The following is a 23,533-nucleotide window of genomic DNA, read 5'->3' on the forward strand; positions in this document are numbered from 1 at the left end:
TGGTGTACATGGCAACGGGAAATGGCTTAGGAGCTGAGCATGTGTTTGGCTGTGGAGTTTTGAGCGCCTTGAGTGAGGAGCTCCATGTTAGTTGTGTGTGTGATCATCCTGCTAGTTTAAAGCACACTGGGCTCCGTTGGCAGTTTGGACCGCAAGTGACCAAACATTGTTTCCTAGATGGCTGCCAGGACAGCTGAGGTATGTGAAATTCATCAGCCAGGTGGAGTTGTTTTGGCACTGGAAGAGCTGTGCTGCTGCTTCGATCAGTTGAAATTCACCACCACACTGTGTACTCTATGTGTCACATCCACTGTTCCACATATGTGCTGCCAGAACATTTGGTTTCCATGGCAAAGGGAAATGGTTTAGGAGCTGAACTTGTCTTTGGCTGTGGAATTTTGAGCGCCTTGGGTGAGGATCTCCATATTAGTTTTTTGTGGGTGCTCAACATGCTTGATTCCATCACACTGGTCTTAAAGGGCATTGGAGCGCAAGTGACCAAACAGGGTTTCCTAGATAGCTGCTAGAACAGCTGATGGTATGTGAAGTTCATGAGGCAGGTGGAGTTGTTTTGGCACTGGAAGAGCTGTGTTGCTGCTTCGGGCAGGTGAAATTCACCACCACACTACCTTCCTTAGGTGTCATATCCACTTACAGACATATGTGCTGCCAGAACACTTGGTTTCCATGGCAAAGGGTAATGGCTTGGGAGCTGAACTTGTCTTTGGCTGTGGAGTTGTGGGCGCCTTGAGTCAGGAGTTCCATGTTAGTTTTATGTGGGTGCTCAAGCTGCTTAATTCCATCCCACTTGGCTCCATGGGCATTGGACCGAAAGTGACCAAACAGTGTTTCCTAGACAGCTGCTAGGACAGCTGATGATATGAGAAGTTCATGAGCCAGGTGGAGTTGTATTGGCACTGGAAGTGCTGTGCTACTGCTTCTGGCAGTGGCCATTCAACACCACACTACCTTCCCTATTTGTCATATCCACTTACACACATATGTGCTGTCAGAGCACTTGGTTTCCACGGCAACGGGAAATGGCTTGGGCACTGAACTTGTCTTTGGCTCTGAGGTTTTGAGCGCCTTGAGTGAGCAGCTCCATGTTGCTTTTGTTTCGGTGCTCAAGCTGCTTGATTCCATCACACTGAGTCCAATGGGCATTTGACTGCAAGTGACCAAACAGGGTTTCCTAGATAGCTGCCATTACAGCTGATGGTATGTGAAGTTCATGAGCCAGGTGGAGTTGTTTTGGCACTGGAAGAGCTGTGCTGCTGCTTCGGGCTGTTGCCATTCATCACCACACTACCTTCCTTAGGTTTCATATCCACTTTCGCACATATGTGCTGCCAGATCACTTGGTTTCCATCGCAACGGGAAATGGCTAGGGCAATGGACTTGTCTTTGGCTGTGGAGTTTTCAGCGCCTTGAGTTAGGAGCTCCATGTTAGTTTTGTGTGGGTTCTCAACCTGGTTGTTTCCATCACTCTTGGCTCAATGGGCATTGGACCAGAAGTGACCAAACAGGGTTTCCTACATAGCTGCCAGGACAGCTGATGGTATGTGAAGTTCATGAGCCAAGTGGAGTTGTTTTATCACTGGAAGAGCTGTGCTGCTGCTTTGGGTAGCGGCTTTCACCACCACACTACCTTCCCTTGGTGTCATATCCACTTATACACATATGTGCTGCCACAAAATTTGGTTCCATGTCATTGGGAAATGGCTTGGTCGCTGAACTTGTCTTTGGCTGTGGAGTATTGAGCGCCTTGAGGGAGAAGCTCCATCTTAATTTGTGTGGGTTCTCAAGCTGCTTGATTCCATCACATTGGGGTAAATAGGCATTTGACCGGAAGTGACCAAGCAGGGTTTCCTAGATAGCTGCCAGGAAAGATGATGGTCTGTGAAGTTCATGAGCCAGTTGGAGTTGTTTTCGCAGTGGAATAGCTGTGCTGCTGCTTCAGGCAGTGGTCATTCATCAGAGAACCTATATTCCCTTGGTGTCACATTCAGTGTTCCACATATGTGCTGCCAGAGGACTTGTTTTCATGGCAACGGAAAATGGCTTTTGGGTGTTGAACTTGTCTTTGGCTGTGGAGTTTTGAGTGCCCTTAGTGAGGAGCTCCATGTTAATTTTTTGTCGGTGCTCAAGCTGCTTGTTTCTATCACACTTGGCTCATTGGGCATTGGAGCGGAAGTGATCAAACAGTGTTTCCTAGATAGCTGCCAGGACAGATGAAGGCATGTGAAGTTCATGAGCCAGGTGGAGTTGTTTTGGCACTGGAAGAGCTGTGCTGCTTCGGGCAGCTGCCATTCACACCACACTGTGTTCTCCATGTGTCACATCAACTGTTCCACATATGTGCTGCCAGAGCACTTGGTGTCCATGGCAACGGGAAATGGCTTAGGCGCTGAGCTTGTTTTTGCTGTGGAGTTTTGAGCGCCTTGAGTGCGGAGCTCCATGTTAATTGTGTGTGTTTGTGATCATCCTGCTAGTTTAAAGCACACTGGGCTCCGTTGGCAATTTGGACCGCAAGTGACCAAACAGGGTTTCCTGGATAGCTGCCAGGACAGCTCATGGTATGTGAAGTTCATAAGCCAGGTGGAGTTGTTTTGGCACTGGAAGAGCTGTGTTACTGCTTCGGATAGTTGAAATTCACCACCACACTACCTTCCCTTGCTGTCATATCCAGTTTCAGACATATGTGCTGCCAGAGCACTTGGTCTCCATGGCAACGGGAAATGGCTTGGGCTTGAACTTGTCTTTGGCTGCGGAGTTTTGAGCGCCTTGAATGAGGAGCTACATGTTAGTTGTGTGTGGGTGCCCAACATGCTTGGTTCAGTCCCACTGGTCTCAAAGCGCTTTGAACCGCCAGTGACCAAACAGGGTTTCCTAGATAGCTGCCAGGACAGCTGATGGTATGTGAAGTTCATGAGCCAGGTGGAGTTGTTTTGGCACCTTAAGAGCTGTGCTGCTTTGGGCAGCAGCCATTCACACCACACTTTTATCTCCATGTGTCACATCAACTGTTCCACAAATGTGCTGCCAGAGCACTTGGTGTACATGGCAACGGGAAATGGCTTAGGAGCTGAGCATGTGTTTGGCTGTGGAGTTTTGAGCGCCTTGAGTGAGGAGCTCCATGTTAGTTGTGTGTGTGATCATCCTGCTAGTTTAAAGCACACTGGGCTCCGTTGGCATTTTGGACCGCAAGTGACCAAACATTGTTTCCTAGATGGCTGCCAGGACAGCTGAGGTATGTGAAATTCATCAGCCAGGTGGAGTTGTTTTGGCACTGGAAGAGCTGTGCTGCTGCTTCGATCAGTTGAAATTCACCACCACACTGTGTACTCTATGTGTCACATCCACTGTTCCACATATGTGCTGCAAGAACATTTAGTTTCCATGGCAAAGGTAAATGGTTTGGGCGCTGAACTTGTCTTTGTGTGGAGTTTTGAGCGCCTTGAGTGAGGAGCTCCATGTTAGTTTTGTGTGGGTTCTCAACCTGATTGATTCCATCACACTTGGCTCAATGGGCATTGGACCATAAGTGACGAAAAAGGGTTTCCTGGATAGCTGCCAGGACTGCTGATGATTTGTGAAGTTCATGAGCCAAGTGGAGTTGTTTTGGCACTGGAAGAGCTGTGCTGCTGCTTCGGGCAGCGGCTTTCACCACCACACTACCTTCCCTTGGTGTCATATCCTATTACATACATATGTGCTGCCACAACACTTGGTTTCCATGGCATTAGGAAATGGCTTGTGCGCTGAAATTGTCCTTGGCTGTGGAGTATTGTGCTTCTTGAGTGAGGAGCTCCATCTTAATTTGTGTGGGTGCTCAAGCTGGTTGATTCCATCACATTGGGGTAAATAGGCATTGACCGGAAGTGACCATGCAGGGTTTCCTAAAAAGCTGCCAGGAAAGATGATGGTATGTGAAGTTCATGAGCCAGGTGGAGTTATTTTCGCAGTGGAATAGTTGTGCTGCTGTTTCGGGCAGTGGTCATTTATCAGAGAACCTACATTCCCTTGGTGTCACATTCAGTGTTCCACATATGTGCTGCCACAGCACTTGGTTTCCATGGCAACGGGAAATGACTTTGGCGTTGAACTTGTCTTTGGCTGTGAAGTTTTGAGCCCCTTGAGTTAGGAACTCCATGTTAGTTGTTTTTGGGTGATCAACATGCTTGATTCCATCTCACTGGTCTTCATGGGCATTTGACCACAAGTGACCAAAAGGGTTTCCTAGATATCTGCCAGGACAGCTGATGGTATGTGAAGTTCATGAGCCAGGTGGAGTTGTTTTGGCAATTCAAGAGCTGTTGCAGCTTCGAGCAGTTGAAAGTAACCACCACACTGTGTTCTCTATGAGTCACATCCACTGTTCCACATATGTGCTGCCAGACACTTGGTTTCCATGGCTACGGGAAATGGCTTGGGCACTGAACTTTTCTTTGGCTGTGGAGTTTTGAGCGCATTGAATGTTCAGCTCCATGTTAGTTTTGTGTGGGTGCTAAACATGCTTGATTCCATCACACTGGTCTTAAAGATCTTTGGAGAGGAAGTGACCAAACAGGGTTTCTTAGATAGCTGCCAGGACAGCTGATGGTATGTGAAGTTCATGAGCCAGGTGGAGTTGTTTTGGCACTGGAAGTGCTGTGCTGCTGATTCGGACAGTGGCCATTCACCTCCATGCTACCTTCCCTTGGTGTCATATCCTCTTTCACACCTATGTGTTGACAGAGCACTTGGTTTCCCTGACAACGGGAAATGGCTTGGTAGCTGAACTTGTCTTTGGCTCTGGAGTTTTGAGCGCCTTGAATGAGGAGCTCCATGTTAGTTTTGTGTGTGTGCTCAACCTGGATGATTCTATTACTCTGGGCTCAATGGCCATTCGACCACAAGTGACTGAACAGGGTTTCCTAGATAGCTGCCAGGACAGCTGATGGTATGTGAAGTTCATGAGCCAGGTGGAGTTGTTTTGGCACTGGAAGAGCTGTTGCAGCTTCAAGCAATTGAAATTCACCACCACACCGTGTTCTCTATGTGCACATCCACAGTTCCACATATGTGCTGTCAGAACACTTAGTTTACATCGCAAAGAGAAATGGCTTGGGCGCTGAACTTGTCTTTGGCTGTGGAATTTTAAGCGCCTTGAGTGAGGAGCTTCATATTAGTTTTTTGTGGGTGCTCAACATGGTTGATTCCATCCCACTGGTCTTTTTTTTTTTTTTTTTTATTAATTATTATGCATTATGTGACAGTTTCATATGCTCTGGGAATCCCCCCACCCCTCCCCCCACCCCTCCCCCCTGGTGGATTCCTCCACCTTGATGCAGTATTACAGTTCAAATTCCATCAAGATTCTTTCCTTGCAAACATATACCCAGCATAGAGTCCAGCTACTCATTGTCCAGATGGGTTGAACAGTTTGTTGGGGAGACCATTTCTGGTCCAAAGTCAGAGCTGGTAGAATATCATCCCAGTCAATTAAGAGTCTCAATATAACATTAACAGCAATTTGTAACATTATGGAATTGACAAGGTTTTGCGTAACCAGTATGTTAAAAAAAACAAAACAAAAACAAACAAACAAAAAAAAAGAAGCAAGTTCTTAACCACAACCTATGATTAGCTCATTGACATTTCAATTTTAGTTCATATACAGGACCAGCTGCTATATACCTTAAAATGGCTATAAGGTACCATTCGGCTGTCTCGTGTCTATTTCATTTTAGTATTTAGCCATTTGTTGTGTTGAAGTATAATTTTGCTGATCTTGGCAGATTTTAGGATAATCTAGACTGGCTTGTAACTCTAACAAGACATTTGTCAGCAGTTAAGGTGCAGAACATTTTTTTTTTTTTGGGGGGGGGGTGTGCAGGAAAGTCCACAACACCATGGTAAGGAGTGACTAATCTTTGTGTCCTACCCAGCGAGGCATTAGCCAATCCATGCCAGCTCTTTCCTGTCGGATTTCAAGCTCTACTTTTTGTTGTTTGTCTATTTATTTTAGTTTTTTTTTAGTTTGTATGATTGCTTGTTTGCTGTGAGGGGTTTTCAGAGCGATCCTGATGGTCATTGCAAGGGAGGGTGGGGGTCCAGAGGTGGAGCCAGGCTCGGACCAGAGAAAGTTCTCCTCCCTGGTCCCGAGGGACGTTTATTGTTCTTCTGTTTCTGCGGACCGCTCAGGACTTCTGGTTGTCTTTCCGATGACGTTGGTTTCTGCGCGGTAGTGTTTGGACTTCTTCCATCCCCTGCGGGAGCTCCGGTTAGGGGTGGGTGACCTCAGAGTACTCAGCCTCCGAGGGCATCCAATTCCCTGTGGCCTCCTTGGCAGTTGGGATATAGTCCTTGTTGCTCGTATTAACAGTTTGTGGTGAAGGTCTGGGAGTCTTCATGGTTGGGATCCAGGCTTTCTCCTTGCCATCTGCTCTACCCTGGAGTGCCCCCCTGCTCCACGCACATGACCTCCTGTTAAGAGGTTGTCAGGATCGCACCCGATTCCCCCCTCATGCATTGGTATAGTAGTTTTACTATTGTTTAGTGCTGCTTTGAGTCTGTTGTCTATGAATTACCAGATTTGATCATGATAGGCTATATTATACTTTTTCCTCACTCTTTTTATGGTCCTGAAAGGCTTCCCTGCACTCCCCCCATTACGGATTAACATAACGTATTGAGGGTATAGTAGGTTTTACAGTTTTTCGATGTAGATCTTAAGTATTCTGACATTAATTGTTGGTTTATAGATTATATCGCATTATCTTATTGTATTGGATACAGGTTGTTAGCGATTGCAATAATATTACAATATACAGGTACTATCAGGTTGTCATCTTTTCATCTCAGATTAAGGCAAACATGTGGTATTTAACCTTTTGGGATTGGTTCATTTCTCTTAGCATGATGGATTCCAGTCGGGCCCATTTGTCCACAAAGAACTGCATTTCGTTTTTTTTAATAGCTGAGTAGTATTCCATAGAGTAGATGAACCATAGCTTCCTTATCCAATCCTCTATTGATGGGCATTTTGGCTGCTTCCAGGTTTTTGCGATTGTAGATTGTGCTGCTATGAACATTGACGTACATGTTGGTTTCTTGAGTAGGAGATGTTTTGGATATATCCCTAGGAGTGCTATTGCTGGATCATATGGCATGTTGATTTTCAGTTGTTTGAGTATTCGCCAAACTGATTCCCATTGAGGCTGTACCAATCTGCAGTCCCACCAGCAGTGGAGAAGGGTTCCCTTTTCCCCACATCCTCGCCAACAAGTGTTGGTGGTATTACGTATGTGTGCCATCCTTACTGGAGTTAGGTGGTACCTCAAGGTTGTCTTCATTTGGATTTCCCTTATTGCCAGGGAGCTTGAGCATTTTTTCATATGCTTGTTTGCCATTTGGGTTTGTTCCTTTGTGAAATGTCTGCCCATTTCCTGTGCCCATTTCTTGAGTGGCTTGTTTGTTTTGACATTTTGGTTGTTTTGTAGTTCTTTGTATATTCTGGAAATTAGCCCTCTGTCACCTATGTCGTGCGCAAAGATCTTCTCCCATTCTGTGGGTTGCTTTTTTACTTTGTTGATTGTTTCTCTAGCTGTACAGAAGCTTCTTAGTTTGATGAGGTCCCATTTGTTTATTTTGGTCTCGATTTCTACTGCATTTGGAGTCTTTTTTAGGAAGTGAGGGCCTACTCCTAAGTGTTGCAGTGTGTTTCCAACATTTTCTTCCAACAGTTTCAAGGTTTCTGGATGTAGGTTTAGGTCTTTTATCCATTTAGATTTGATCTTAGTGTATGGTGAGAGATGTGGGTCTATCTTTTTGTTTCTGCAGGCTATCAACCAGTTGTCCCAACAGCATTTATTGAACAGACCTCCCCATTTGCTTGGATTGTTGTCTGTCTTTTGTCAAAGATTAATTGACTGTATCTATGTGGATTACTGTCTGGTGATTCTATTCTGCTCCATTGATCTTCCTCTCTATCTTTGTGCCAGTACCACGCTATTTTGATAACCACTGCCCTATAGTATGTCCAGAGGTCTGGAACTGTGATTCCCCCTGCTAACTTCCTGTTCTTCAGGATGGTTCTGGCTATTCGTGGTTTTTTGTGCTTCCAGATGAACTTTTGGATCATTGTTTCCTCTTCCATGAAGAATGTTTTGGGCAGTTTGATTGGAATTGCGTTGAATGTATATATCGCCTTTGGCAATATAGACATTTTAATGATATTGATTTTACCTATCCAGGAGCATGGGATGTTACTCCATCTTTTGAGGTCTTGTTCACTTTCTTTTTTAAGTGGTTTGTAGTTTCCTCAAATAGGTCTCCTACATTTTTGGTTAGGTTAATTCCCAGATACTTCATACTTTTCTCTGTTATTTTGAATGGTATTTTGCTGCTTTGATCTTTTTCCAACTTGGGGTTGTTTGCATACACTATGGCTGTTGATTTCTGTTCATTAATTTTGTACCCTGCCACACTACCAAACTCTCGCATAAGTTCTAGGAGTCTCTGTGTTGAGCCTCTTGGCTCTTCTATGTAAAGAATCATGTCATCTGCATATAGTGAGAGCTTGACTTCTTCATTTCCAATTTGAGCCAGGTGGAGTTGTTTTGGAAGTGGAAATGCTGTGCTGCTGAGTCGGGTAGTGGCCATTCACCACCACATTGCCTTCCTTAGGTGTCATATCCACTTTCACACATATGTGTTGAGAGAGCACTTGGTTTTCATGGCAATGGGAAAAGGCTTTGGGAGCTGAACCTGTCTTTTGCTGTGGAGTTTTGAGCGCCTTGAGTGAGGAGCTCCAAGTTAGTTGTGTTTGGTTGCTCAAGCTGCTTGATTCCATCACTCTGGGCCCCATGGGATTTGGAGCAGAAGTGACCAAACAGGGTTTCCTAGATAGCTGCCAGGACAGCTGATGGTATGTGAAGTTTATGAGCCAGGTGGAGTTTTTGGCACTGGACGAGCTTTGCTGCTGCTTTTGACAGTTGAAATTCACCACCACACTACCTTCCAGAAGTGTCATATCCACTTACACACATATGTGGTGGCAGAGCACTTGGTTTCCATGGCAACGGGAAATGGCTTGGGCGCTGAAATTGTCTTTGGCTGTGGAGTTTTGAGCGCCTTGCATGAAAAGCAACATGTTAGTTTTGTGTGGGTGCTCAAGCTGCTTGATTCCAATGCACTAGGCCCAACGGGCATTTGACCACAAGTGACCAAAAGGGTTTCCTAGATATCTGCCAGGACAGCTGATGGTATGTGAATTTGATGACGCAGGTGGAGTTGTTTTGGCGCTGCAAGAGCTGTTGCAGCTTCGAGCAGTTGAAAGTCACCACCACACTGTGTTCTCTATGAGTCACATCCACTGTTCCACATATGTGCTGCCAGAACACTTGGTTTCCCTGACAACGGGAAATGGCTTGGTAGCTGAACTTGTCTTTGGCTGTGGAGTTTTGAGCGCCTTGAGTGAGGAGCTCCATGTTAGTTTTGTGTGGGTGTTCAACCTGGATGATTCTATCACACTTGGCTCAATGGGCATTGGACCGCACGTGACTGAACAGGGTTTCCTAGATAGTTGCCAGGACAGCTGATGGTATGTGAAGTTCATGAGCCAGGTGGAGTTGTTTTGGTACTGGAAGAGATGTTGCAGCTTCGAGCAGTTGAAATTCACCACCACACCGTGTTCTCTATGTGCACATCCACAGTTCCACATATGTGCTGCCAGAACACTAGGTTTCCATCGCATAGAGAAATTGCTTGATCACTAAACTTGTCTTTGGCTGTGGAATTTTGAGCGCCTTGTGTGAGGAGCTCCATATTAGTTTTTTGTGGGTGCTCAACATGTTTGATTCCATCACACTGGTCTTAAAGGTCATTGGACCGCAAATGACTAAACAGTATTTCCTAGATAGCTGCCACGACAGCTGATGGTATGTGAAGTTCATGAGCGAGGTGGAGTTGTTTTGGCACTGGAAGTGCTTTGCTGTTGATTCGGGCAGTGGCCATTCACCTCCACACTACATTTCTTAGGACATATCCACTTTCACACATATGTGTTGAGAGAGCACTTGGTTTCCATGGCAACGGGAAAAGGCTTTGGGAGCAGAACTTGTCTTTTGCTGTGGAGTTTTGAGCACCTTGAGTGAGGAGCTCCATGTTAGTTGTGTTTGGGTGCTCAAGTTGCTTGATTCCATAACTCTGGGCCCAATGGGATTTGGAGCAGAAGTGACCAAAGAGGGTTTCCTAGATAGCTGCCAGGACAGCTGATGGTATGTGAAGTTTATGAGCCAGGTGGAGTTGTTTCGCACTGCGCGAGCTGTGCTGCTACTTTGGACAGTTGAAATTCACCACCACACTGCCTTCTTTTGGTGTCACATCCACTGTTCCTCATATGTCCTGCCAGAACACTTGTTTTCCCTGACAATGGGAAATGGTTTGGAAGCTGAATTTGTCTTTGGCTGTGGAATTTTGAGCGCCTTGAGTGAGCAGCTCCATGTTAGTTTTGTGTGGGTGCTCAAAGTGCTGCTTGATTCCATCATCCTAGGCCCAAAGGGCATTGGACCGCAAGAGACCAACCAGGTTTTCCTATATAGCTGCCAGGACAGCTGATGGTATGTGAAGTTCATGAGCCAGGTGGAGTTGTTTTGGCACTGGAAGAGCTGTGTTGCTTCTTTGGGCTGGTGAAATTCACCACCACACTGCCTTCCATAGGTGTCATATCCACTTACAGACATATGTGCTGCCAGAACACTTGGTTTCCATGGCAACGTTAAATGGCTTGGGCACTGAACTTGTCTTTGGCTCTGGAGTTTTGAGCACCTTGAATGAGCAGTTCACTGTATTCCTCAGGTGTCATGTCGACTTTCAGATATATGCTGCCAGAGCACTTGGTTGCCATGGCAGGTGGAAATGGCTTTTGCGCTGAAATTGTTTCTGGGTGTCGAGTTTGTCACACCTTGAGTGCGGAACTCCATCTTTGTTTTGTGCTGTTGCTGAGCCTACACATTCCATCAGTCTGGGCTCAATGAGCATTGGAGAGGAAGTGACCAAACAAGATTTCGTGGAGACCTGTTTGGACAGCTGATGGTATGTGAAGTTCATGAGCCGTTGGAATTGTTATGGCTCTGGACGTGTTGTACTGCTTCTCCAGGCAGTTGCCATTCACCAACACACTGAGTTCGCCAAGTGTCATGTCCACTTTCATACATGTGTGCTGTGAAAGCACTTGGTTTTTTTTTTTTTTAAACATATTTTTATTGCCTTTCATTTTTTTTACTTAATTACATTTCATTATGTGACACATTTTTTATGTACTGGGATTCCCTCCGCCCCTACCCACACCCTCCCCTATGACGGATTGCTCCACCTTGTTGCATTTCCAAAATTCAAATTCAGTTGACATTCTTTCATTGGAGGTATTTACCAAGCATGAAGTCCAGCATCTTATTGTCTTGGTAAGTTCCATGGTTTGTTTGTGAGACCATCTCTGGTGTGATGGTAGAGCCGGCAGAGTATCATCCCAATCCATTAAAAGCCCCAACATAATATTTCCAACCATTTACAACATTGTGCCAATAATTGACATGGTATTGATTAACTAATATATTACTAGGAAAATGCAGGTTCTCAACCACAACCTGTGGCTTCTTCTTAGACATTTCAATTTTGCTTTATATTCAACCATGCTCTATACACATTAAATGGCTATAGATTGCTATTCAGCTGTCTCATGCATATTTAAATTTTAGTCTTTAGCAGTTTATAGCATTGAAGCATGTTTTCGCAGAACCTGGCTGTTTTTCAGGTGGTCTAACTCTATGATTCCAACGGGATATAAGTCAACTGTTTAGGTGAGCATGTTTAGGAGGGGTGTGCAGAGAAATCATCCATACCCCAGTGAGGAGTAACGAATCTTTGTGTCCCACCCAGTGAGGTATAAGTGCATCCCCGCTGAATGTTTCCTGTCAGTTTCTAAGCTTTCCTTGTTGTTCTCTATCTATTCTAGTTTTGTTTGTTTGTTTTGAGGGTGTTCTGGAATGCTCCTGATGGTTATAATGAGAGGGGGTGGGGACCCAAAATTGGAAGCAGAAAAGGACCAGAGAAAGCTCCTCTCCCTAGTCCCAAAGGAAGTTTACTGTTCTTCTGTTTCTGCGGGCCACTCAGGGATACTGGTTGTTGTTTCAATCACCTTGGATCCTGCAAGGTAGGATTTGGGCTTCTTCCTTCCTATGTGGTAGATCCAAATGGGGGTGGGTGACCTAAGAGTTCTTGGTCTCTGAAGGCACTCCATTTCCCCGTGGTCTCCTTGGCAGTAGGGATGTAGTCCTCGGTGCTCATACTGATAGTCCTTGGTGAGGATCTACGAGTCTTCAGGTTTGGGATAAAAGCCTCCTTCTGTCCACCTGCTCCACTCTGGGGACCCCTCCCTGCTCTAAGGGCATGACCCCCTGTTAAGAGGTTGTTAGGATTACTCTTGATTCCCCCATTTGCCTTTGTAGTTTTGCTATTGTCTAATGCTAATTCGAGTCTGTTGTCTATGAGTTACCAGTTATGATCCTGATAGGTTATATTTCCCGTCTTCCTCACACCTTCTGGGTGATGCAAGATTTCTCTGCTCTTCCTCCCCATTTCCAAGTATCATGGGTTCTTACAAGTACAATAGGTTTTACAATTCTTTGATGTAGATCATAAGCAATCTGCCTCATATCATTGGTTACTTCACAAAATCTTATTGCATGAGATACAGGCTGTTTGGTGTTGAGATAATATTACTGGTTTTGGATTGACATCATTTCATAACAGCCACATCGATCACAATAACAACAACAACATCAACAACAAATTGTAGCACCCTGTGAAAATACTGTGCCACTGAGTATGCAACACATGCTGAACCAAAAGGAAACACAGAAGTCTTTTGGGAAATGTGATGCCCTCGTATACTTCATGAGCACTTGATGAATTCTACTAGAGAATAGAGATTATTTGGAAGCAAACAAACTGACATAAAAACATCAAAACATATGTGATACAGCCAAAAGAGCAAACAGATAATCACCGGAAAAAAAAAGTATAGATTGGACTGTTGGAGTTACACTTTCCATGTTGGCCCCCTTATATGAAAGAGAATATATGGTATTTGTTCTCTTGTGAATGACTCATTTTACTGAGCATAATGACTTCTAGTTGGGACCACCTGGATTTAAATAGAATAATATTATTCTTCTTAATAGCTGAATAATATTCCATAGAGTAGATGTACCACAGTTTCTTTAACCACTCTTCCTTGGACACACATCTGTTTTGTTTCCATGACTTTGCTATTGTAGATTGTGCTGCTGTAAATATAGGATTAAAGATCCCCTTCTCATATGCAGATTTCACTCCTTTTGGGTATATTCCTAAGAGTGGGATTGCTGGGTCATATGGCAGGTTTATTTGCAATTTTCCAAGCACTCTCCATACTGATTTCCACAGTGCTTGTACTAGCCTAAACTCCCACCAGCAGTGAAGGTGGGTGCCGGAGTCCAGCTCTGGCTGAGTTTGGAGCTCGGGAAGGGTGCGTGGATGAGGCGTGAAGAGAGAAAGAAAGGAGACGGACCACCAGGATTCCTTGAACGTAGTGGATAAAGCGAGAAATCTGTCCGCTTTATTTATACAGAAGCAGCACAAAGTTTTTTTCTTAGGGCATATTGACATAGCTTCGGGGGGCACAATTTACAACTTCTTGAGTAATGATTGAGGAAGGATTCCATATTCCTTGCTTATCTTGGCTTGCCAGTCTTCATCTGCTCTCCCCAGGTCTGGACTATAACCTAGGCGCCGCCTGTGTCAACCAGACCCCTATCTTGCATGAGTTAAAAGGTCTGGGGCCTTGATCTATGTGGATTGGAGTTATTGACATTAGTTGGCCATTAGGTCTGTAAGCTCACACAGTTTGTTGACCAAACAAGTAAAGCAAGGATTATAACGGCGGAAAGAATTGAAGTTAGCAATGAGCTAAGTTACCCTATTTAAGTTTCAAGTCTACAATGGATGAGTGAGTGTTTCCAAAGACAATTCTACAAATTATTTCAGTATCAGACAAGGCATTATCCATTCCAATGTTGCAGCCAAGAGTTTCTCAGTACACAACACATCTTATGCAGTAATACACTCCTACTACAATTCTTATTCTACAACTTAGCTATCACGAAATGGGAGAACTACATCAAGAGAGAAAAAACATGAAGATCTAAGACAAAAAGCATTAAACATTACATTCCTCTACAACTGCAGGCTCTACAACTTCATAAGGGAACAAACAATAATCAAAAATATATCTTTATGATATTAGTGAAATCACACTGTATTTCCTCTAGCTAAAAATTTGTGAAAACAACAAAAGCAAATGCATTTTCTATATTCTAAAGAATTGCAAGGACAGGCTAACCTTTTAAGACCACAGTGACTATATTTTTTGCCTTAGCAGGAAAGCCTTCAGAGTTACAGTAGCTATATTCTTCGTCATAGCAGGATGGCCTTTAGGGTCACAGTAACTATATTCTTTGTCATAGCAGGATGGCCTTTAGGGTCATAGTAACTATATTTTTGTCATAGCAGAATGAGCTTTAGGGTGACGGTAACAGGATAACTTTTAGGGTCCCTCTTATCAAGACATTTCCTAGAAAGCATGATAAATATCTGGGCCAGATTTTCTGGCAATGGGTAAACAGCACAGACTTAATTATACTCCTGTGTGTAGTTAAAGGCCCACTCACCAGGACATCCTAAGTCACATTAACTCTTAACCTCACGTTGGTTGTAAAAACCATCTCACAGGGGCAGACAATGCATCAATAGATTACAAAATTCTTAGTGGGGTGGTTGAGTGCCCATGCGAAGGGGGGTGAAAACTGCGTCAAGGTGGTCAGAAATAAATCCACTTAGTCCTGCTAAGCAGCTGGTAGCTCCACGGGCCCTGCCAGTCAGGGAGCTGTTCTCTTCACACCGTCGTGTTATTCACACCTACTGCATGGACCCCATCAGGAGGGTGCCTTTCTCCCCACATCCACGCCAGCAGGTGTTGTTTTTTAAGTTCTGAATGTAGGCCAGTCTCACTGGAGTTAGGTGGTACCTCAAGGTGGTTTTCATTTGTATCTCTGTGATGGCTAGAGAGCCTGAGCATCTTTTCATATGTCTGTTAGCCATTTGAACCTGTTCTTTTGAGAAGTGTCTGTTCATTTCTTTTGCCCATTTTGCTACAGGGTTGGTTTATTTTACTGTGCCTGTGTTTCTGAAGCTCTTTGTAGATTCTGGATGTTAGTCCCCTATCACTCATGTAGAATGCAAACATTTTCTCCCATTCTGTTGGTTGCTTCTTCACTTTGTTAATTGTTTCTTTTGCTGTACAGAAGCTTTTTAGTTTGATGTAGTCCCATTTGTTCATTTTGGATTTGATTGCCTTTGCTTTAGGCGTCTTTTCTAAGAAGTCTTTCCCTGTTCCTATATCTTGGAATGTGTTTCCTATGTTTTCCTTTAATAGTTTGATGGTTTCTGGGTGTAGATTTAGGTCCTTGAGCCAGTTAGAGCTGATTTTTGCATAGTGCGACAGGTGCGGGTCTTGCTTCTTTATTTTGCAAGCTGCTATCCAGTTGTCCCAACAGCATTTGTTGAATAGACCAGGTTTTTTTTTTTTTTTACCTGGATTGTTTTCCATTTTCTTGTCAAAGATTAGTTGACTATACATGTGTGGATTCCCTTCTGGTGTTTCTGTTCTGTTCCACTGATCTTCTTCTCTGTTTCCGTACCAGTATCAGACTGTTTTGATAAACACTGCTCTGTAATATGTCTTGAGGTCTGCAATTGTGATTCCTCCAGTTTGATTTCTATTTTTCAGGAGAGCTTTAGCTACTCGTGGTCTTTTGTGATTCCAGATGAACTTCTGTATCATCTTTTCTATTTCTGAGAAGAATGTTGCTGGGATTTTGATTGGGATTGCGTTGAATCTATACATTGCTTTTGGTAATACGGCCATTTTGATAATGTTGATCCTGCCAATTCAAGAACATGGTAAGGTTCTCCATTTTTCGTGGTCTTCTTCTATTTGTTTTTTAAATGATTTATAGTTTTCATCATAGAGGTCTTTCACATCTTTAGTTAGCTTAATTCCTAGGTATTTAAGATTCCTTTCCTTTATTTTAAAGGGAACTGTACTTACAATTTCTTTCTCAGCAGTGGAATTATTTGTGTACACTAGTGCCATCGATTTGTGTTAATTAATTTTGTATCCTGCTACTTTGCCAAAGTCTCTTAGGTGTTTCAACAGTCTCTAGACTGAGTCTTTTGGTTCTCCTATGTAGAGAATCATGTCATCTGCGAATAGGGATAATTTCAATTCCTCATTTGCAAGTTGCATTCCTTTAATTGCTTTTTCTTGCCTAATAGCTCTGGCAAGGACTTCCAAAACTACATTGAAGAGTAGCGGTGAGAGTGGACATCCCTGTCTAGTTCCAGATTTTAGCGGGATGACTTCCAGTCTTTCCCCATTTAGTATGATACTGGCATTGGGTTTATCGTAAATTGCTCTGATTGTGTTATAGATTGTTCCTTCTATGCCTATCTTGTTTAGGGTTTTTAACATGAAGTGGTGTTGGGTTTTATCAAATGCCTTCTCTGCATCTATTGAGAGGATCATATGGTTTTTATTTGTCAATTTGTTGATGTGATGTATCACATTTATTGTTTTGCGAATGTTGCACCATCCCTGCATGCCTGGGATGAATCCCACCTGGTCCTGGTGAACGATCTGCCTGATGTGTTGTTGGAGCCTGTTGGCTAGTATTTTATTGAAGATCTTTGCATCTGTGTTCATCAAGGATATTGGTCTGTAGTTCTCTTTTTCTGTTGTTTCTCTCTCTGTCTTTGGTATTAAGGTGATATTAGCTTCATAGAAAGAGCTTGGAAGGATTGCCTCTTTTTCTATTGTTTGGAAAAGCTTGTGTAAGATTGGGGTAAGTTCCTCTTGGAATGTTTGGTAGAATTCAGCAGTGAAGCCATCTGGTCCTGGACTCTTCTTGGTTGCGAGGGCTTTAATTACTGATTCAATCTCAGTATATGTTATTGGGCTGTTTAGATTGTTAATTGCTTCTTGACTCTATTTTTTCTGATTTGTTCGCATATAGTTGCTTGTAATAGTTCCTGATGATTCTTTGTATTTCTGAGGTATCTGTTGTTATATCTCCTTTCTCATCTCGGATGCTATTGATGTGTATTTTCTCCCTCCTTTTTTTAATTAGTCGAGCTAGTGGAGAGTCTATTTTGTTGATTTTCTCAAAGAACCAGCTCTTTGATTGATTGATCTTGGTTTCTATTTGGTTTATTTCCTCCCTTATTTTGATGATTTCTTTTTTCCTACTCATCTTGGGATTGCTTTGTTGTTGTGCTTCTAGTTCCTTCAACCTAAGGTTGGCTGATTTACTTGGTGCTTTTCTTGTTTCTTGACATAAGCACTGATTGAAATGAACTTTCCTCTCAGCACCGCCTTGATTGTGTCCCATAAGTTTTGATAAGTCGTGTTGATGCCTTCATTTGTTTCCAGCAATTTTTTAATTTCCCCTTTGATTTCCTCTCTAACCCATTGCTCATTTAGTAACATATTATTCAGCCTCCATATGTTTGTAAGTCTTCCTTGGTGTTTTGAATTCTTGGTCTCAAGCTTCACTCCTTGGTGGTCTGAGAAGATGCATGGTATGATTTCCACTTTTTTAAATTTGCTGAGGATTGTTTTATGGCTTATAATATGATCAATACTGGAGAAAGTTCCATGTACTGATGAAAAAAAGGTGTATTCTCTGTCTGTAGGATGAAAGGTTCGATAGATGCCAACTAAGTCCATTTGCTCTGGAGTTTGGGTGAGTTCTATCGTTTCTTTGCTGAGTTTCTGGTTTTCTTGATCTGTCCATTTGCATTAATGGGGTATTATGGTCTCCCACTATGATCCTATTGGAGTCTATTTCTCCCTTTAAACCCGTTAATATTTGTTTCGCGTAGCTAGATGCTTTGGCATTTGGAGCGTAAACATTTATTATGCTGATCTCTTCCTGCTGGAGGCTTCCTTTGATCATTATGTGGTATCCTTCTTTGTCTCTTTTGAGGCTCTTCACATCAACGTCTATGTCATCTGATGTAAGAATGGCTACACCTGCTCGCCTTTCTTTACCATTAGCTTGAAATATCTTTTTCCATCCTTTCACTTTCAATTTTTTCTGATCTTTGTTGGTGAGATGCGTCTCCTGTAAGCAGCAGATAGTTGGGTTTTGTTTTTTGATCCAATCCTCCAATATATGGCATTTGACTGATGAGTTTAAGCCATTTACATTCAGCGTTATTATGGATAAGGGGCAGTTTGGTCCTGTCATTTTGGCGATGTGTTGTTCTATGATTGGGTCTTTGGTTAGCCTTTTAGTGGGATGTTCTCCACATTTGCCTTTGTTTCTGGTGGTTGCTGTTTCTTTTTTCTTTCATGGGAACATCCTTGAGTATCATTTGTATGGGCAGGTTTAGATGAGACAAAATCTTGAAGTTTTTCTTTATTGTGGAAGAATTTTATTTCATTTTCAAAGACAAAGGAGAACTTTGCAGGGTAAGTTATTCTGGGTTGAAAATTTTTCTCTTTTAGAATCTGGAATATGTCACTCCAGTCTCTTCTGGCCTGTAGTGTTTCCTCTGAAAGGTCAGCTGTGAGTTTGATTAGGGTTCCCCTATATGACACCTAATTTTTTTCTCGTGCACATTTAAGGATTTTTTCTTTTTGTTCAACTGAAGAGAGCTTGATTACCATGTGTTGTGAGGAAGTTTGTTTTTGGTCAACTCTGTTGGGAGTTCTGTAGCCCTCCTGTATATTACTTTCTAATTCTTTGCTCAGATTAGGAAAGTTTTCCTGCATTATTTCACTGAATAGGCCTCTAATCCCAGCTTCTCTTTCTGCACCTTCTGGAACTCCCATAACTCTTATGTTAGACCTTTTAATTATATCTTTTAATTCTTGCATACTTTTTTTAGCTTGACCTAGCTCTGCTTCCAGCTTTTTGCTTGTTTCTTCATGGTGACAGAAACTATCTTCTAGTTCTGAAATTCTTTCTTCTGCCTCATTCATTCTGTTGTTGAGACTCTCCACTGTATTTTTAGTTTGCTCTACTGTATTCTTCATTTCTGATATATCAGCCTTAATTTGATGTATTACTGCTATTTCTTCTTTGAACTCTTGTTTGTACTTCTCATTGTTGACCAGCAGCTTTGCAATGAGTTTTCTGAGTTCTTTGTCCCCCATTTTCTCAATGTCTTCCTCAGTTAACTCTGGGAGTGGGTGAAGCTTTTGCTCCTTTGTTGGAGAGACTTCAGTAACATTCATAGTGCTTTTGTCTTGTCTTTTACCTTTTGTAGTTGCCAATCTGGTTGATGAAATCATCTCTATGGTGTATTACCTACAGGTCTATAAGTTGATTGTCATGTTCAATCAGTGCCCTGGGTTTGGGGAACACAGCTGCCAGGAATAATTTCTTCATCTGTGGCACTGATTTTGTAAGCAGCACTGAGCTTGTCGCCCCCTACTGGCCAATAAGTCTAAGTACCTCTTGGGGTTATTTTGGGTGGAGTTGGCGGCGTGCCTTTTCGGGGCTGTTTTTTTCCGTGGAGCTAAGACAGAGGTATTTTTGTCCCCAGGTCAGCTCTTGGGTGATTCAGCTGACTTCGCTTCAGTGTAAGAGCGTCTGCTCCCGTGACACTGTTATCTGAGAGTTGCTGAATTAGCGCGTGCGCAGTTTGCCACTCCTCTTCTTGCAATTTATCAGTGTTTGGAGCACATGCGTCAGTGTCCAAGATGGCACCCGTATGAGGCAACAGTAAAGATCAGGGGGCTGTCGCCATCAACTCCAGGGACCACACAGACCCCACAGGCTGCAAGGCTGTTGCCGTGGGCTCAGCTCCGTGCAATTAACCAGCAACACGCCCACTCTGGATCTCCACTTAGGGTTCACACCTGCTGCCCTGCCACCCAATATGGCTCCAGGTGGAGAACTGCAGCTGCTGTCTTTCAGTTCCACGAACCACACAGACCCTGTAGGGAGCAAAGCTGGTGCTCCCCTCCACCCTTGGATCAGTTCCGTATGAACAGCCAGAAAGGAGCCTGTGAGTTGCTCTGTCAACTCCGTGTTCTGTCTCTCCACACAAGATGGCACCCTCAGTCCCCGGCTTTCTCTGCCTGAGCTAGTCCATGTCACTCAGCTTGTCTGTCCGCTCCCAGACCACACTCACTTTCCTAGCTCACCACGTGGACACAGGCTCTCACCTGGCGGTCACAACGTCTGTGTGGAGGCCACTGCTGGATGTTTGGCTGGCACTGGAAACGGATTGCTGGAGCCTGGATCACCGGAGCCTGGATCATTGGAGACCGGATCACTGGGATTTGAGTTGCTGCTTGCGACTGCTGGTGGGATCTTCCATCCACTACAACACTGCTGTCTCATTTCCGCAGCTTCCCTGTGTCCAGGGGGGTTCCTGATAACACTGCTTACTGCCTGAGCCCTACTTATCCCCTGTAATCTGCTTATTGTACTACTCCCTGCTGAAAGATTCTCCACCTTATCAAACGTGCTGAACTCTTTGCCGTCATCTTGGTTCCTCAGCACTTGGTTTTGATGGTAGCTGGAAATGGCTTGGGCATTGAAATTCTCCCTGGCTGTTGACTTTTGCATGAATTCTATGAGCATCTCCATCTTTGCTTTGTGCGGTTGCTGACCTATAAATTATATTATACTGGGCTCAATGGGCATTGGACAGGAAATGACCAAACAAAATTTCCTGGAGACCTGCCAGGACAGCTGATGGTATGTGAAGTGAATGAGCCAGGTGGAGTTGTTCTGTTACTGGAGGAGCTATCCTGCTGCTTTCGGCAGTTGCCATTCATTAACACATTGAGTTCCTCAAGTGTCATGTCCACTTTCAGAAATATGTGCTGCCAGAGCACTTGGTTTCCATGGCAGCTGGAAAAGGCTTGGGAGCTGAACTCGTCTCTGGCTGTCAGTTTTACATGTGCTCAGCCTGCTTGATTCTCTCCCACTGGGCTAAATGGGCATTGGAACGGAAGTGACCAAAAAGGGCTTTCTAGATAGCTGCAAGGACAGCTATGGTATGTGAAGTGAATAACCCAGGTGCATTTGTTTTGGCACTAGAAGAGCTGTGCTGCTGCTTCGGGCAGATGCCATTCACCGCCACAAGCAGTTCCACAAGTTCACCTCCCAGCCACTTTCAGAAATATGTGCTGCCAGAGTTCTTAGTTTCCACAGCTGCGTGAAATGACTTGGGCGCTGAAATTCTCTCTGGCTTTGGAGTTTTGAGCGCCTTGAGTCAGGATCTCCACCTTCATTTTTGTGGGTGCTCAACCTGTTTGATAACATCACACTGGGTTCAATGGACATTGGCCTGGAAAGGATCAAACCGGGTTTCAGAAGACCTGCAAGGACAGCAGTTGGTATGTGAAGTGAATGAGCCAGGTGGAGTTGTTTTTCCCTGGATGAGCTGTGCTGCTGCTTCGGGCAGTTGCCATTCACCAACACACAGAGTTCCCCAAGTTTCACCTCCCTGCCACTTTCAGAAATATGTGCTGCCAGAGCACTTGGTTTCCATGGTTGCCGGAAATAGCTTGGGCGATAAACTGCTCCCTGACTGTGGAGTTTTGAGCGCCTTGAGGAAGTATCTCCATTTTTTATTTCTGTGTGTACTCATCCTGCTTGATTACATCCCCTCGGGATAAATAGCATTGGATAGGAAGTGACCAGACAGGGCTCCGGGAGACCTGCAAGGACAGCTGATGACATGTGAAGTGAATGACTCAGGTGGATTTGTTTTTTTTTCCCTGGAAGAGCTGTGCTGCTGTTTCGTACAGTTGCCATTCACCAACAAACTGAGTTTCTCAAGTGTCACCACCCAGACACTTTCAGACATATGGGCTGCCAGAGCACTTGGTTTCCATGGCAGCTGGAAATGGCTAGGGCGCTGAACTTCTCTCTCGCTGTGAAGTTTTGAACGCTTTGAGTAAGGATCTCCATCTTTGTTTTTTGTGGGTGCTCAACCTGCTTGATTCTATCCCCCTGTGTTCATTGGGCATTGGACAGGATGTGACCAACTACGGTCGAGAACTGCAAAGAAAGCTGACGGTATGTGAAGTGAATGAGCCAGGTGGAGTTGTTTTACCAATGGAAGATGAGCTGCTGCTTCTTGCATTTGCCATTTACCAGCACACTGTGTTCCCTAGGTGTCACATCCACTTTCAGAAATACGTGCTGCCAGAGCACTTGGTTTCCAAGGCAGTTGGAAATTTCTTTGGCACTGAAATTCTCTCTGGCTATCAAGTATGTTACACCTTTAGTGAGGATCTCCATCTTTGTTTTGTGTGTGTGTGCTCAGCCTACAAATTCCACCTCCCAGGGCTCAATGGGCATTGGACATGCAGTGAAAAACAAGATTTCTGGGAGATTTGCTAGGACAACTGATGCTATTTGAGTGAATGTGCCAGATGGAGTTGTTTTGGCACTAGACGAGCTGTGCTGCTGCCTCTAGCAGTTGGAAGTCACCACCACACTGAGTTTCCTAGGTGCAAGAACACTGCTAGATATATGCGCTGCCACAGTTCTTGGTTTCCATGGCAGCTGAAATGTCATGGCGCTGAATTTCTTTCTGGCTGTGTAATTTGTCACGCCTTGAGTGAGGATTTCCATCTTTGTTTCTTGTGTGTGCTCAACCTGCTTGATTCCATCCCACAGGGCTCAATGGGCATTGGACAAGAAGTGACCAAACAGGATTTTACATAAACGACTTAGAAGGTCTCCTGAAAAGCATGTCTGGTCACTTCCTGTGCAATGTCGTTTGAGAGCAGGGGGAAGAAATCATCGTGCTTGATTCCATCCCACTGGCCTCAATGGGAATGGGGTAGGAAGTGACCAGATAGGGTTTCTGGGAGACCTGCAAGGACAGCTGATGGTATGTGAATTGGAGGAGCCAGGTGGAGGTGTTTTGGCACTGGAAGACCTGTGCTGCTGCTTCGGGCAGTTGCCATTTACCAGCACACTGTGTTACCTAAGTGTCACATCCACTTCAAACAAATGTGCTGCCAGAGCACTTGGTTTCCATGGTAGCTGGAAATAACTTGGGCGCTGAAATTCTCTCTGACTGCCTAGTTAGTCATGCCTTGAATGAGGATCTCCATCTTTGTTTAGCGGGGTTGCTGAACAAACAGACTATATCACACTGGGCTCAATGGGCATTAGACAGGAAGTGCCCAAACAAGATTTCCCGGAGACGTGACAGGGCAGCTGATGGTATGTGAAGTGAATGAGGCAGTTGGAGTTGTTTTGGCACTGGAGAGCTGTGCTGCTGCTTCAGGTAGTTGCCATTCACCAACACACGGAGTTCCCCAAGTGTTGCCTCCAAGCCACTTTCAGAAATATGTGCTGCCAGAGCACTTGGTTTCCATGGCAGCTGGGAATGTCTAGGGTGCTGAGGT

Source organism: Ochotona princeps, chromosome Y (genome assembly GCF_030435755.1).
Source record: "Ochotona princeps isolate mOchPri1 chromosome Y, mOchPri1.hap1, whole genome shotgun sequence".
Taxonomy (NCBI): domain Eukaryota; kingdom Metazoa; phylum Chordata; class Mammalia; order Lagomorpha; family Ochotonidae; genus Ochotona; species Ochotona princeps.